The following is a 14,949-nucleotide window of genomic DNA, read 5'->3' on the forward strand; positions in this document are numbered from 1 at the left end:
GTGACTACTAAATACGATAAATATTTGTATTGACGGTTTATTGTAAACTCTACTGACTTGGTTGTCATGCTGGAATATAAACAGAAAATGTATTTAAATTATTTATTTACATTGCATGCTGTGTTGTTTTGTTTGTGTGCTGCAGCATCTTTCATAAAATCAGATGCTACGCAGCTCCCTATATGTTGCCCTTATAATAATAATATCAGTTCCTGTGGCCTCCCTGAATCCTGGTTAGTGAAATATAATAAAAAGAAATTATGGACTGACTGCTATAAATAATAACATAAGTGGCAATTTGCTAATGGCGTAGTTGCTAATTGATGTAAGTTGAGGACTGCTTATATTCAAGGTATAGCCTAATCAATACCTTATATAATGGGACAATGACCTCTTTCTCCCAACTGGCAAAATGTCAGTACATCTCATAAATATATGTCAGTACATCATAAATAAATATATGTTATTTATAACGATACCCTTGCAGGTTGTTTACATTATTGAGAGAATTTCATGGCACTGCAATTATAACTAAATATTTTTAAACATTTACTGTTACTGTCATTAGTACATGGTATAATCAAGAGGTTCCAGACTAGTTGCCCAGTGCTACAGTCAATAATTGCATGCAATGCTGTTGTTAAATTGAAACATTGAAACATGGTTAAATGTTTTATTACTGTGTGCATTAGAATGCATTGATATTATCACTATTTCTGAATGTTAAAAATGCAGAATTTTGAAATTTTGGAATGTGTTTTGCTTTCCATGATGTTCATGGAAGAACATCGAAATGAATTTATTTTATCACCATTTCCAAATTTGGAATATTGTGCACACATCAAAATTTTTTTTTTTTTTTCAATGCATTGAGAAATCTTTCTGAAGTATTGGAAATGATGTATTATTATAAGTAGTGGCAAATGATGCAAGGAATCAGGCTTATACAGAATCAGCAAAAAAAAAAAAAAAAAACCAAGTACATAATGAGTTGGTGCTGTTCTGCTCTGAGCTGATAATGTCACAGTAGCAGCTATTAAAAATGCCTTTACTGCAGGAACTCATTATGAAACTGGTACAGTAAAATAAATAAAAGTATTGCTGCATTATTTTTATTGAAAAAATAATTTCAGTACAATGAAATATGATGAATGGAACTTTTAATTGTAGTATACAATGAAATGATTCGTATAAAATATATTATATAGTATGAATCAGAACTGTAAAGCTCACTACGTTCTACGTTGATATTAATATTTGTAAAATAATAAGAGAAGTTTACCTCAATATAGTACATAGAACACTTCCGCATAATACTCTCCAGAAATTAAAACGAAAAAATCAAAAAACTTACGTTAGAGTAACAAATAATTTTAAAAAATAATTAAACATCAATTTAATACAATTTATCAATCAATTTAACACAATTAATAATAATAAAATTAATTAAAAGAATTTAATTAAAAAAATTTCAAAACAATTTTCCTTCCTGAAGCTGACAATGCTTTTCGACCGTATATCATGATCACAGGAATGAAAATTACTGAATAGAGGTGAGCATGAAACTTAAATAGAGATTATTTGTCTTTGCGCATGTACGTAAATGCCCACGAATCGGAGATGAGATCTGGCCGACGAACATTAACGAAATTTTCATGTAATTTAATTTCTACAGTTTCTGCAATTAATAGTCACTTATAATTACGTTGGACACTAAGTATTTTGGCCTTGTTAAATAAAGTATGTTTTTCGTTAATGCCGTGAAAGGCTAATTCTGATGCTGCTGAATGAGAAGCAAGCACGAAATGAGGCCGCATGTTGATTAACACGAATATTTAAAGGAAAACGCGTCGAATTCTGGTAAGACGAGTCACAATCACCACAAGAAATGTTATATACCAGGCCATTAATTTGTGTTGCGAATGAGGAAAGGACTGAGCGATTGTTCAGTATAGTGTGTAATTTCCGTATTGGCCTGGCCACAATTTTAAATTCAGTATCTTTAAAGAATTTAAGTTGTTTGTGCCATTGTTCAACATGTGGGACAGAAATAAAGTATTTTTTGATGTTACTATTGTTGGTTGGTGTAGTATTTTGTATCCTATCCTTAGCTTGTACCCTAATTCGGTTTATTGTAACAAGGGGATAACCCCTGTTTAAGAATCTGCTGGTTAATATTTGTATTTCTGAGCCCAAAGCAGATTCCATCGTTGAATATTTGTAGGCATTTAGAAATTGATTAAAGATAATTGATCTTTTGTAGGTGAACAGGTGATGGCTGTTATAATGTAGAAGCATAGCGGTGTTTGTAGGTTTTTAATAGATGTTAAATTGAAATTTATTCGAGTCCCGAGTACGCTTGAAATTTAGAAAATTTAATGACTTTGTATTCGTATCTATAGGTATACGATCCAGTGGCTCTTAATTTTGCACCTTCAGTGGAATATGGCATCAAATTCTTGTTTATGAATTTTTGAATTATATCTAATGACATCCCTGGAGTGATGTATATAGCAATGATGAGCAAGAGTGAAATTTAGAAAATTTAATGACTCTGTATCCGTATCCTCCCTTTCCAATGTAAATTTGAGTCTAGAATGAATATTATTAAATGAATGTAATATTTGTTATTTCTAGATAACTAGAACATCGTCTAAATACCTCTCATAGTATGTGATATGGGGGTCGAAAATGTATCTGCTCAATCGTTGAGAGATAGATTTCTGATATTAAGCCACTCAGCTCAATCCCATTGGCAAACCAAAAATTTGTTTGTACACTTTGTCTTGAAAGGTGATATAGTTGGCCTCAACTAACAGTTTAATTAAGTGAAAAATTTCCTTAATAGGAAGCTTCGTATAATTAATCGATATCAAGTTATTATTTAACATATCCCAAATAATATCTAATGTGTATTCAACGTTTACATTCATATATAATGAGGTAACATCTAGTGAGAATAAATTGTAATTGTTGCTAAGTCTACAGTCCTTAAGGTTATTAAATAATGTATCGTAGTTCTTAATCGTAAATTGAGTTTTATTGTGTTAAATTGATGTTTAATTATTGTTTTAAATTATTTGTTACTCTAATGTAAGTTTTTCATTTTAATTTCTGGAGAGTATTATTTGGAAGTGTTCTACATACTATATTGAGGTAAACTTCTCTTATTATTTTACAAATAAAAATATATTATAATAACACTAAAATTATTGGTCTGTGGTAACTGAAATAAGATATATAATTTTTACACTCAAATGATTTTAATTCCCGAGTGAATACTCCATCGATTGTCGTTCCATTACGTGTAGTATTTACTAAAGTATTTGACTTAATATCTAAATTGAAGACATCTTTCATAAATTTACAAAACTTCTTTCCAGCCTCAGAATTTAATTCTAGATTGAAATCACCAGTGAGAACTATAGGTATATGATCCAGTGGCTCTTCCAATAATTTTGCACCTTCAATGGAATATGGCATCAAATTCTGTTTATGAATTTTTGAATTATATCTAATGACATTCCTGGAGTGATGTATATAGCAATGATGAAAATAGATTCACTATTGAATTTGCGCAAAGATCCATTAATGTCTCCAGTTTCATCTGATACTGCTGTCGCATTGCTGCTATTATGTTGTGCAAAGATATGTTGTGTACTGATGATAGTTGAACCTTCATGTTGATATATTGCAACACCACCACTACAAACATCTGGCCTTTTAAATTGAGTCACACATTGGAATGGTTTAAGTAATATATGTTTATCATTATCCAACCACGTTTCACTTAATATTTTGGATTGCTGTAAGATCGTGTCCGTTTTGATATCCAGAACATGAGCCCATAAACTTTGTACATTCATCAACGATATAGATATACCACTTTGTATGAAATCTTGCAGTTCATCCTGTAGAGACAGTAGCTTATTATTTTTCAAGTGATATAGTTCGGCATGAAGTTCTATATTATGTAGCTTTTCCGGGGTGAAATGTGAAATCATCGTGGGGATTTGTAATATATAAACCTTGCTCTGAGGTCACTTGAGATAATTCCACTTATACAAGTTGCTCTTGATGATCTTTCTCATAATTACATACAACTTTGTCGAAGATCCCTCCTTGAGATTTATGTATAGTCAAAGCACAAGCATATACTAAAGGAAATTTACATGTTAATTTCCTATTGTTCTTGAATGGAATCGTAGTTGATCATTTTATAATAGGTACGGATTAACTAGGTAAATGTTTATCTTTCACATATTTTTTATAACAAGATTGAAGATTATGTCCTATTTTTGACTCAGGAAATTTCATCTATACTCATTAAAATGTTTTGTCATCCTCAGATTCTAAATATACTAAAGTACCGATTGCACCATTTACCAATCCATCGACCACATCTATATTTGTAGTAATCATGTACGGTTTTCCTTTCAATAACAATAGAATGTATAGAAGTCCTGCAGTTTCAGTCACTGACATTTTATGAATTTTATTTTGCATACTTGCTAATTGTTCTTCAGAATGATATCTTGTGCAACCACTTTATGGGTTTCAGTATAAATCTTGTGCAACCACTTTATGGGTTTCATCTGCAACTAAAGCATTTGTATTGTCATTTACATCACTATTTCTTAAAAATAGTCGAATCCCTTGTGGACATAAATTAGTAGCATCTTCTTTGGTAACAAATCTCGATTCTATAATTTTAAGTTCATCTGGTAATAACTCTTCTCCATTGCCTATTATTGTAAGAATTTTAGAAAATATACTATTGGACTGTCGAACAACTTGTACTAATTCATGAAGTTGTAGTGAATGCCATAATTTTGGAGCAATCAATGAGTTCTTCAGGCATTTATATATAAATGCAGCATGCATTCAGGCGTTTATATATAAATGCAGCATGCACTGGAGGCAATTGATGGTACAACAATACATTCTGCTTTCTGTAAATCTCCAATGAAGTATATATTCATACCTCCAATTTCTTTTGATTTTAGAAATTCTTCATTTTTTACCCACCGCCAGTCCATTTTAATCATTCTCATCAAGTTCAATACAAAGTTGCCTACAAATTGCTAGCATCTTTTCAATGTCAACATCAGATTCGAACTCTTTTCTTCTCAAGGTAATTATCTCTTTGTTGGTTTAATAATGTTCGAAATATTTATTTTCATTCTCCTCATTGATAAATGGTATATGTAAAGTTACCATTTCACATATATGTTCATGAAGACATGTTGTATTATAATTCTGATACCGAATTATTTTAGGAAATTGTCTTTTCACCCATCACCCATTTCCTTTTCGATAATAAGCAGTAAATTATGCAAGAGTTATATCTTTTAATGTTTTGCCCCGTTTTTCATAATTATCAAAAATACTATCTTTCCATATATCCAAAGACTCACTATCAACTTGTTGTTCATCCAGTTCAGCTTTTGATTTATGTAATTTCTGACACTCATGCGGCCATACCATTGGCACATATTCAATTGCTCTTGAAGACACAAATATTAGGTATTGTAATAAATACCAAGCGGCCTCTTGTGAACTCATCTACACTTAATGCTCATGTTAGATTAGTTATATCCATATCAGGATATTCTTCTTGTAGCTCTAGAATTTTCCTTTGCAGGTTGCTTATTCCTCTTTTAGTTTTATTCACATAATCAACTACATATGCCGCACATGAATATTCTTCTATGATAAATTGTAAATTCGAATTAGACTTGAGCACTCCTAAAATCCAAGGATTGTAATTATTCATAAATTTCTCTTCTATCTTGCATTTAAGAAATACACGTGGTCGTTTGATACCAGCCCTCAAAATATTTAGATATTCTTCTTCTGATTGGCATTGATTTAAGGAATTCTTCGAAATTAACATGATTATCCAATTCTAATGAGTCGTGCATTTTACGATATTTTTTGATTGATGACAATCAAAGATACCCTAATCTCTGATTGTCATCTGTGACCATTGGTATCAATATGAGTTTGTGACATTGGCCAAAAAGGTGCTCAAATCGACATTCTCGTTGGTTTGCGTTATTATTTTTATAACAGGTAAAAGTATGTTTATGTTGCTGTAAATTTAAATAATCTGAAGTTTTCTCTGTAGAACATAATTCATCTATCATTTGGATTGCTTCTTCCATCCCACCTTGTTTTTCTTTTCTTAATGGTGCAGAGGGTGCATTGTTCATCCATAATAATATATGTGCATGTGGACTTCCTCAATGTTGAAATTCAATGCATTTAAAGAAATTCACAACATAATATTTCCCAAAAGGACTATAGGTTTTAGATTTTAAAATTTTGAGTATACTCTCAACAATTTTGTTAAAATACATGGCACATGTTACGGCGTATTCATTTATTAATGTAGTTCTTTCCATATAAGGTAGATACATAACTTCATTAGTTGTAATTTCTTGTTTATAGCTAAATTTGTATAACATACATAGTAATATGGGCCATGTTGGTTCACATGCACTCAACGTCAAGAACATTGTAGGTTTACCTAACTGACGAATCACGCAAACACATCTCGTTTATCGACTCCAATAATATGCTGAATTGGGAATTGATTTTAGAAATGCCAAGTTAGACTCTAATGACTTGTTTATAAATTCTTTCAATTCCAATATAGAACGAGTAATGTTTGCTGTTATTCTTACTGATTTAAATGCAATTTGCAAATTTTCTGCGGTATGCATTTGCATGATTTTCATTGTCATATATAACAAATGTTGGGGAGTTACTCCACGACGATCAGATCTACGAATTTCACTCGATGCCATCATAAAGGGAGTAATTTTCAATCCATTTTTAAATTTTCGTGCATGTCCCAAATATATAGCTGGAAAAGAAAGTTGTTCTGCATGTAGCCAGTGGTCAGGAGCGAGAGTGTATAGCACGCAATCCTTGAATGGACCGGGGTTCAAGCCCATGACTACTAAATACGATAAATATTTGTATTGACGATTTATTGTAAACTCTACTGACTTGGTTGTCATGCCGGAGTATAAACAGAAAATTTATTTATTTATTTATATCAAATATGAAACTTGTTGGAGATGATTTCTGACCCGGTGCTATACATAAATATTTATCTTCAGACCATAATAATGTTTGTTGTTGAATTAACAATAGTTCATCATCATTGTTGACAGGTTCCACAATTTCATCTGAATGCTCCTATTCACTATCATCATTTTTCCCCAAAAAATCGTCACTCACTTTTATGCCATAGAATTTATACAAAGGTGAATTTATCAAATACCGTAACCATATTTTCGCTATTTTCTTCTGCACACATCCTTGTAGATATGATGATTTATGTATGAGTCTTCGTTTATATGTACATCAATAGCATAATCATCGTCTAATTCTCTAGGTAATTGATGAACCATCGTATTTACGTTAACTGGTACATTTATTACTTGTCCAATGATCCCATATTGTCCATGTTCATAATGTAACCAACAAATTTGCATAAAGGGTAATCGTGGTGATATAAAATGCTCAGTTGCAACATCCTGTGGAGGCAAATGAGTAGGATATGTTGGATATATAAATCCATTTGATGTAACCATAGTTGGTATCTGGCCCTCTTTTAATGAAGTGTGACATGTATTACACATCATGAAAGTACTCACTTCTTGTAAATGAAATTCATTTTGAAGTAATTCATATGAAGTTGTTGGAAATGGTTTCAAATCTGATTGAAACCATAAACAATCACAAACATTACAACTAAATCCAAATGGGTTTTTGTACACTAGTTTTTCAAACTGCCATTTCTAATTTCGCTTTTTTTCGTGCACGATATTCCTTCATATGTTCTCCTGGAGTTTTTTAGATTCCTGATAAGTATCAGGCATAGTAGAACCCTGTCATTGACAAGTATTAGGCATAGTAGAACTCTGTCATTGAATTTCATTATTATTCAGAATAGTTCGAATTTCCTTTTCTTCCATTCATGATATTCCTTCATTATTTCAGCTAGAGTTTTTTTGGGTGCAGTTTGAGAACTCCCAGGCATAACGAAACACTCTTGTTGAATTTCATCTGGATTCACATTTCTGTCCAACTTCTCTTTCACAATATTCCTTCGAACGCAGGGCTGTAGATTTTGACACAATCACTTGTGTATTAATCATTATGCTGATATAATGGTATAACACAGTGTATCACTGCTCAATTGTACTTGTGTCACTGCAACTTGTTGCAGTGACTGCACTTGCATACAATTGAGTTTTCTTGGGCACATGCATTGTACTTGTTGTGTCACTGCACACAACAAGTACACGCATGGACACCGGGTTTCATGACGATTTCTAGGTAATGCAATGCTTTTTTCCAAATAACGCAGTAAAAACGATTTTAACATCAAAAAAACTTCCTGTTTCACCTTTCATAAGCTATCTACTTCCACAACAACAGATGAAAGTTTGTTAAAGCAATCAACTATACGCTGGCCAAAGGCAAACTTCTGCTCATCTGTTTTGCAACTATCCCTCCTCAATTTGAATTTATGCCCCCTCATGTGCATAGGCTCAGTGAGATGAAGAATCCTATCAGCATTGACTTGCTCATCCATTCAAAGTCCTAAACACCTCAGTCAGATCACCTCACAGATACCTAGTCTCCAAATACTGCAATTTGCAGAACTGAAGCCTTTCATGGTATGAGCACTCATTTGTTCCCCTCACCAATCTCATTGCCCTTCTCTGCACCCATTCCAGCAGCTCTGCATCCTTCCTAAAACGAGTCCTCCAGGCCTGTATGCAATACTCAAGATGTGGCTTGACCTTATACAATAGAATAATCATCTTGTTATCCCTGCTAGAAAAATTTGTGTAAATCATTGACAAAAACACATGAGCTGTCCTGGTAGCCTGTCTGCACTACCAGAGAACTTCATATCTGACTGCACAATTACCTCAGGTCTTTTTCATTTTCTACTACCTTGAGTGTAGTAGCACACAGTCAATACCTTACTCTGTGGTTACTGCTACATATGGCAGTACTTTGCATTGGTCGAGGTTAAACATCAATTGCCATTGCTCAGCCAATCTGCCTAATTTTTTACGTTCTGTTGCAGTAGCATACCGTGATTAACCACCATGCCAACCTTTGTATTATCTGTATTCTTGGGCGCAGTGGAAAAGCTTGGACATTAAACCTGATATGCCGTCATCAATATCATTGATAAATAAAGAAAACAACAATGAGCCCAGCCAACTCTGTGGTTCACTGATAACGTTTTGTGAAGAGCAGGGCCCATTAATAATCACTCTCTGTCTTCTCCCACTCAACCATCCTTTATCCACAGCAGTACCTTGCCCTTAATGCCACACTGCTCAAATTTGTACAGCAGTCTTTTATGTGCAACAGTATCCCCAAAATCCAAGTACAGTAGGCCCTCGATTTAACGAACTAACTGGGGGAAAGTGTGTCCGCTATTGCTGAAAGTCCGTTAAATCAAATGTATTTTCAAAACATATATTAATAATGAGTTTACAATGTACAGGATGTATTAAAATGTTATTATAATGTATAAGTATGAATAAAATATTATTATAATATACATTGAGTACATTACATACACGCCACTAAAACATCTGTTAAATATAATAAGGCCGCTGTAGCCTAGTGGTCAGGCGTGCGGGTGCATAAGTACACGTGCCTTGAGTGACCGGGGTTCAAGCCCGTGACTGCTGAATACGGTGCTGTTTCTTGTATTCTGTCTATCTTGTGAACTCCTCTGACCGTTTGGTCGTCCCAGAGTATAAACAGAAAATTTATTTATTTATATATAAAAATAAATTTACGACAGGAACTAAACTGTATTTTAATTAAACACTTCAAAAACTATACAATGTAACTAATAGTATTTCAACCACCTTTTTTTTTTTTTTTCTTAAAAGATCACACCAAGTTTTTTTTAATGTGAACATTAGTTTTTTCATCTAAATCCATTTTAGAGGGAAAAAATACTTAAATTCTTAAACTCTATTGAATAAAAAACACAAAAAACGTTTAAAAAATATAATATTCAATATTAATATTAACTTAATTGAAAGAATCACAATTTTCAGAGTCAGAAACAACTGTCATATGGAGGGAGATGTGTTAATTCCTTGCTGGTAGAGGGTTCTGGTGAAACAGGTCCAGTTGATGAAGTGGTCTTGAAGAAATCATCATCAGTTGCTTTACACCTCGGTGCTGCTTCCTTATTACTGTAGATCGAAATTCTCTAAAATGTTCATAATAAGAAAGCACATCAGGGTCTGATGATGATTCAGTATAATGTATGGTGTCATCCATGTGTTGTCTTTAGGATGAAGTGCAACTGATTCTTCGTCTTTGTCATCATCATATCGTCCTCTTGTTCTCCATGAAGAACATTTTCTGCAATTACTACCTCATAAAAAATTTGATAGCCCAGATCACCATCATTTTCGAGCCACTGTTCCCCATCATTCTCAGTTGCATTTTTATTGCTGGCCCTCAGAAGAGTGTCCTGAAAATTAGACGCCTCAACACACTCAAAGTTCATTTCAGGTTCTATGTTGTACAACAACTTCTTCCAAGCATTGGCCAAGGTAGTAATCTTCATATCTTTCCACATAGCTGCTAAGTTGAAGATAGCAGATCTAATGTTGTATGCATGTAAATTTTGCAGTGTCCTGGTGCCTCTTGTATCTTCTTCTGTGTCTTCTGTTTCTTCCAAAACAACCATCACCTCTTCCAAAAACTTCTTATACAACCTCTTACATGCAACGATTACAGATGTGCTGTCTGATGTGAGACGCTATCAGATATAAATAGGTTCCTAATTTTTCCTTTAGGACAAATTTTTTGTCCATTAAATCGAGGGCCTACTGTATATGATATCAAAATTAATTTTTGCATCCAGTTCCTTTGTGACTGCATTGTGGTATCCAGTCAGTTTAGTCAGATAAGATTTTCCCTTCACAAACCCATGCTGTGTCTGGAGTATAACTGCAATCCTGTCTAGATGGTCCTGCATCACTTCCTTAATAAATGACTCCATTATTTTTCCTGGAAAACAGAAATTAAGCTTAATAGGTGTGTAATTACTCGTATCACCCTCTGATTCCCCTTTGTGAATTGGAGATACATTCACACGTTTACACTCCATGAGGACTTCCCCTGAATCTAATGATACGCTCATAATTAAGGCTAAGGGTTTGTGACATCCTTTGCCACCTCACTTAATATAATTAGCTACATCCCATCCTGGTGCCTTTCTTATGTTTAACTTCAATTTCATTTCAGTTATTACAAAATCATTTAGCTCCCTGTTAGAGTTTGATAAACCTCTGGCATCCACTTTACTAAAGAATCCTTCATATGTGAATGTGGATGCAGAATACTTATTCAGTTTTTCAGCAACTTGAGCAGGATCATCAAAAGTTGAACCACTGTTATCAAGTGGACCAATGTGATTTATCTCTTTCCTTCTAGAGTTCACATAAATAAAGAAGCCTCTGCTGTTTTTCTTTGAATTCTTTGCCAAAGATTTCTCAATCTGCTCCAGCTTGCCTAACCTCCTTTGTGACTTGATTGTAGTCCAATTTATATCTACCATAGGTTTCTGAATCACCTGATAATCTGTATGCATCCCATGCATTTTTATTTTCTGCCACGTCTCATTAGTTCATCTGTCATCCATTTAGGTCTGACTTTCATACCACCTAAGGCATTTCTTAGTTTGTATGAAAACCCTAGTAACTTCTATAATTATTTCCCTGAATGCTTCCCATTTAGAATTTGTTGCTGGTAACATCATTAGTTGGTCTCACTGTATAGAATCTAAAAACTGTCTGAGATCACTGTAGTCTTCTTTACAAAAGCATAAACCCTTCCCTTTACTCTTGCTGGTAGTTACTTCTTTAAGTAAATCCCACATCAATCTGCAGATTCTTAATGCATGAAGAATCACTGCCAATAATCAGATTAAGAGTCTCTCTCACTCATTGCATCTCTAACAGATTATGAGGAACACATACTAGAACTTCAATCAAATGACACCATGGATACTGGATGCCCATCCTTCCCAAAAAAAGACCAGAATAAAATGACGCAAAACAGTGCTGCCAGACCAGATGGAATTTATTATGTAATGCTACGTCTTGATGACAAAGCTTTGCACCTGCTCTTGGTTTTTTACAATCTTACATATTTAGAAAATGTTTTTCCAGCTTCTTGGCATCACTCTACAGTTTTGGCATTCCTAAAGCCTGGAAAAGATCCACCCAACCCTCATAGCTATAGACCAATATCTCTCTCAAGCCTCAGCAAAATCCTTGAAAAAATTGTACACAGAAGACTCATCTGGTTCATCGACCTATTTTTACAAAAGCCATTCAATATGGCTTTCGTCAAAATAGATCGTGCATGGATCTCATGGTGAAAGCTGAATTCGCCATTCATAATGCCTTTGTTAAGCATGAACATCTAGTAATGGTTTCAATAGATATAGAGAATTCTTATGACACCACCTGGTGACATGGAATACGTCAAGATCTTTACTCTCTTGGTTTATGGGGGAACCTTCCTATATTTCAAAACTTTCTGCATGTGAGATCATTTCAAGTTCGATATCAACATGCCCTCTCAGCAACGTTCATTTAGTAAGGTGTCCCACAGGGATCAGTACTGAGTGCCACTCTTTTTGCTCTTAGAATAGATTCTATCACTAAACAGCTTCCAAATACAGTTCAAACTTACCTTTATTCAGATGACCTTTCCATCTCCTGCCATTCCCAAAACATGAGATCCATTGAACGACAACTTCAGATATCACTTAATAAAATTCAACAGTAGGCCAGCATCAATGGCTATCAACTCTCGCACAGAAAACAGTTGCTATCCGTTTTTGTAGACAATGCAAACTTCATCCAGATCCTGAACTTCAAATTTCTAACGTCCCCATCCTAGTCACCAATAACATCAGATTTCTAGGATTGACCCTTGACAACAAGTTAAATTTCCTAGATCATATTAAAAATATATGTACTTCCTGTCAAAAAAAGTTAAACGTACTCAGAATTTTATCCGCCCTAACATGGGGTGCATATCGTACCTCCTTACTTCGGTTATATAAGGCGTTAATCAGATCCTGTCTTGATTATGGTGCTCCCATCTATGATTCTGTCAGAACAAGTACATTATGCTGGCTTGACCCCATTCAACACAGTGCTTTGAGGATTGCACTTGGTGCATTCAGAACGTCGCTTACGGTAGTCTCTACATTAATGCTCACGAGCCCCACTAACTTTATGTAGAAAAACACTGCTACTAAAGTATACTGTTAAGACACAAAGTTGTACCTTGCATCCCATTCAGTCATACCTTTTCAATCCACCTTTAGAAAACCTCTACAGAAATAAATCTAGCATAATAAAACCAGCTGGCCTTTGCCGTCTTGAGCTTTTGCAGGTTTGGAATGTTTCCATCCACTCTATACAACAGATAGCAATTTGTTCTCAACCACCATGGGCTCTTCCTCCTGTACCGATCTGTGACACTTACCTCTACCAATGGGGAAAGAATATTATAAAAGCATCAAACGTCAGACAACTTTATGCAGCTCACACTCAAAGATATACTGATTTTTCTCCAATTTATACAGATGGCTCTAAATCTAATGCAAACATTGGAGCAGCAGCAGCAGTGTATCATATATCATTATTTCAGCAACCTTTCCATCTGAATTCAGTATCTTCTCAGCCGAATTATATGCTATCAAACTAGCTTTAGAAAATCTGTGTTCTGACTGTTTCTTTAAAATCTGTTATTTACACTGATTCCCTCAATTCAATCATGGCACTATCTAATTCCTCAGATATAGTTCACCCTTTTCTAGATGAAATTAGAAGCTTATTGTTAGAACTTGAAGAACACCATCAACTGGTCACCTTCTGTTGGATTCCAGCACATCCTGGTATTTTGGGAAATGAACTGGCTGATAAAGCTGCAAAAAAATCAATCCACATTAGATTTAACCAATATCACTGTTCCAGTATCATACTATGCACTAACCATTCATGCTGCATGCCTATCAGAATGGACAGCACTCTAGCACTCTCAACTAATGATAAACTCTTTCAATTTAAATAGGATCCGAAAATTTGGCAATCCAGTGTCCGTACACTGGAGTGCCAAACATTAAGACAAGAAGTAGTCCTTTCAAGAGCAAGAATAGGTCATACTAATCTGACCCACTTTCATTTACTCGCAGGAGATGATCCACCACAGTGTCCACATTGTTCTAGAAATCTGACTGTGAAACATATTCTGATTGACTGCCCCTAATATAAAGAAGCCAGAACCTCAACCTTGTTATCACTGGTTAATCTTTGTAAACCAATAATGCTAGAGAATCTGATTGGTGACAAAGCCAATCTTTCAGAGTTTTTTTTAATTTCCTCAAGGAAACTGGAGTTTTTAATCTTTTTTGATTACAGATTTTTCTGACTGTACAAGAATATCTGATTTCTTTATATAATAAATGAATAGGCATATTATAGCCAAATCAGCTTATGTGCCATTAAACCCCCACAACAACCAACCAACATCAAGGATCCTGGAGTAACAGATGATTACTCTGGGATTATTGTCGATGCCACCTGGCCCTCTAAACAATTATGAAAATATTAATATAAATATAAAAAAGTATTATTATTACCATCAAGATGCTTCTATGTATTAAGGATGTATCCTTAATCTTGTGCTTCATAATTTTCCCTGTCAAAGAAGTTAAACTTGCAGATTTGTAATTATCCATTTCAACCTTGAAACTACCTTTTTAAATTGGAGAGAGAGTGAGATATTTGCACATCTTCAATCTCTTGGGACTTCACTTGAGCTCTGAGATGCATTCATTGTCTACCATCTGCTTCC

General features: G+C 34.2%; 1 protein-coding gene across 1 annotated transcript in view; it reads left to right on the forward strand.

Moving 5' to 3' along the window:
• brp (ELKS/RAB6-interacting/CAST family member bruchpilot) overlaps window positions 1-14,949 on the forward strand; it is a 461,964-nt gene that overhangs the window by 384,600 nt on the left and 62,415 nt on the right. The gene's annotated exons all lie outside the window — the stretch shown is intronic.

The sequence above is a fragment of the Mastigoproctus giganteus genome, chromosome 13, assembly GCF_048544385.1.
Source record: "Mastigoproctus giganteus isolate SK-2022 chromosome 13, ASM4854438v1, whole genome shotgun sequence".
Lineage (NCBI taxonomy): Eukaryota > Metazoa > Arthropoda > Arachnida > Uropygi > Thelyphonidae > Mastigoproctus > Mastigoproctus giganteus.